General features: G+C 41.1%; 1 non-coding gene across 1 annotated transcript; it reads left to right on the top strand.

Annotated features, from left to right (window-relative positions):
* The first annotated feature begins 2320 nt into the window (after nt 1-2320).
* LOC133035208 (small nucleolar RNA R71) lies at nt 2321-2427 on the top strand. The gene has a single exon (XR_009686488.1). It is a non-coding gene; the product is annotated as a small nucleolar RNA R71 (small nucleolar RNA).
* Nucleotides 2428-2891: the final 464 nt, after the last annotated feature.

The following is a 2891-nucleotide window of genomic DNA, read 5'->3' as shown; positions in this document are numbered from 1 at the left end:
AAGAAAGGAAATACTTTCTTAAATTCACCATGACATTTATTTAAACTAATTATAATATATCTATATATTTTTTTTTTATCTTTTTTTTTTTCTTTTGCTTTTTTTTTTCTTGGGGTGCCTTTATTGAATTTTTTCTTCTCTTTTCATTCTTTTTTTTTTTTTTTTTTTTTTTTTTTTTTCAATTCAATCTTTCTTTTTTTCTTTTTCTTTTGGCACCCCCAAATTACAAGTCTCAAACATCCTTCAAAGAGATAGAGGTCTTTTCTCGGTTGACCTCTCCACCTCCAAACTTCACTCCTTGGCCATTCACTAAGAATTTTCTTCTTGAAAGTGCATCACGAAGTTCCACCACCCCATCGGGATATACTCTTACCACCAAGAAAGATCCATCACACCTTGAATCTAGTCGTCCATGAGTAGCCTTCGTTAAAGAATTGGAAAAAATTACTTGTTGCCCAACTTCAAACATTTGAGACCGAAATTTTCTACTAAGCTTCTTTTTCTTTCTCTTCTTTTTGGGTGGTTTTTTAGAGTCAATTGATGCTTTGTCTTTGCTTTCTTGTGCCTCGTGATCCTTAGCAATTTCTTTAAGGAGAATCTTCTTTCTCACCTTCTTACTAACTTTGAATTTAGACTCCTCAACCATGTTAGGATCCATATCTCCAATTGCTAAGCATTCTCCTATTGCGTCCGGGCCACGTATGGGATGGAAAACCTTGAATGTGGCTTGCTCATCTTGAGCTCTCATGGTGAGCTCTCCTTTTTCAACATCTATCAAAGTCCTTCCCGTGGCAAGAAATGGCCTCCCTAAAATGATTGGAATTTCCCTATCTTCCTCATAGTCAAGAATAATGAAGTCCGCCGGAAAGATGAACTTATCTACTTGTACCAAAACATCTTCAATTTTTCCATCCGGATGAGCCATGGAACGATCCGCTAGTTGCAAAGTGACGGTGGTTGGCCTTGCTTCTCCAATTCCCAACTTCTTGAAAATAGACATGGGCATGAGATTAATACTAGCTCCCAAATCACAAAGAGCTCTTCCAACATCCCGTCCCCCAATAGAAATTGGAATTGTAAAGCTGCCCGGATCTTTCAATTTAGGTGGAATTTTATTCTTCAACATAGCGCTACAGCCCTCGGTCAAAGCGACCGTTTCAAACTCGCCAAGCCTCCTTTTCTTTGTCAAAATATCTTTTAAGAACTTGACATAATTTGGCATTTGCTCTAGCGCTTCTACCAAGGGAATATTGATATGGAGCTGTTTCAACACATCCAAAAACTTCCTGAATTGCCCATCTTGCTGCTGTTTTCGAAATCTTTGAGGAAATGGAAGGGGTGGTTTAGTATTAGAACATACTGGTGCGGATTGCTGACTGTCAGGTTGCTGACCCGATGCTGTATCAACTGGTCTGGTATCAGCAATTTCCTGGGCAGTTTTTTTACTCAATTTTTCGTCGTTTTGGATTGAAGTGGGCTCCCCACTACCCTTTATTTCCTCCTCAAAATTTTTCAGATTCTTGCCACTCCTTAGCTGAATGGCATTGCATTGCTCCTTCCCATCCCTCCTTGGATTTACCGTGTCACTAGGTAAAGAACCTTGCGGCCTAGCTTTTAATTCATTGGCCAAATGTCCAAGTTGCAACTCTAAGTTTCGAAGAGAGGCAGCTTGACTTTGTATCACCGCATCATTTTTGGCCATATAATCCCGCATTAGACTCTCCAAAGAGCTTAGTTGGGCATTTTGAGCATGTTGTGAATGTCGGGGTTGTTGTGAAAAACCCGGTGGATATGCTTGTCTTCCTTGGGCTGGTGCAGTACTTGAGCTTGCTCCTTGACCTCCCCAAGACAAATTAGGATGATTCTTCCAAGATTGATTGTAAGAGTTTGAGAATGCCCCATTGTTTCTATTAAAATTCTGATTTCCCATGTAACAAACGGACTCCGGATTAGATGGACACTTCTCAAACGCATGCCCTTCTCCACAAAACACACATGAGACATCATCACTTTGAATGGCAACGGTGGTTGAATATTTTTAGCGTTCCCAATACTCAAATTCTTCAAAACATTCGTCATGGAAGCCATTTGAGCTGTCAAAGCTGTTATTGCATCCACCTCAAGGACTCCCGCCACTTTTCTACTTGTTGGAGCTCTAGTGTTGGACCATTGATAGTTGTTACTTGCAATGGTCTCCAAAATCTCAAATGCTTCATTGTAAGACTTCGACAAAATAGCACCATTGGCCGATGCATCTAACACCATTCGAGAAGCTGCATTCAAACCATTATAAAAAGTCTCCATCTGAATACAATGTGGAATGCCATGATGTGGACACTTTCGCAAAAGTTCCTTAAACCTCTCCCACGCATCACTTGTGGACTCATCTTCAAGTTGCTGAAAAGACATGATCTCACTTCTGAATTTTGCATTTCTAGTAGGAGGAAAGTATTTCCTCAGGAACTTCTCAGCAAGGTCATTCCAATTGGTCACAGAATCAGGCGGCAAAGTGTTGAGCCATGATCTAGCTCGGTCTCGTAGTGAGAATGGGAATAGCTTCAACCTTAACACCTCTTCACTCACTCCTTGGATCTTGAAAGAATCACTCACCTCCAGGAATGAACGGAGATGGAGGTGAGGATCTTCAGTTGGCATCCCGCTGAATTGCCCCACGGTTTGGAGCATTTGAAACATCACTGGCTTGAGCTCAAACTGCGGTGCTTGTATTTCAGGCCTCACAATGCCTGGATTGAGCTCATTAAACATGGGGGCTGCATACTCCCTTATAGCCCTTGCTCGATCATCTGCCAATATGATGGGATTAACAACTTGTTGAGCAACCCCATCATCATCAAAATTCTCAGCCATGATGTCTCGGCCCTTAGCCTTTT

The sequence above is a fragment of the Cannabis sativa genome, chromosome 2 (assembly GCF_029168945.1).
Source record: "Cannabis sativa cultivar Pink pepper isolate KNU-18-1 chromosome 2, ASM2916894v1, whole genome shotgun sequence".
In the NCBI taxonomy this organism is placed as follows: Eukaryota; Viridiplantae; Streptophyta; class Magnoliopsida; order Rosales; family Cannabaceae; genus Cannabis; species Cannabis sativa.
This window is presented reverse-complemented; position numbering and strand designations above follow the sequence as displayed.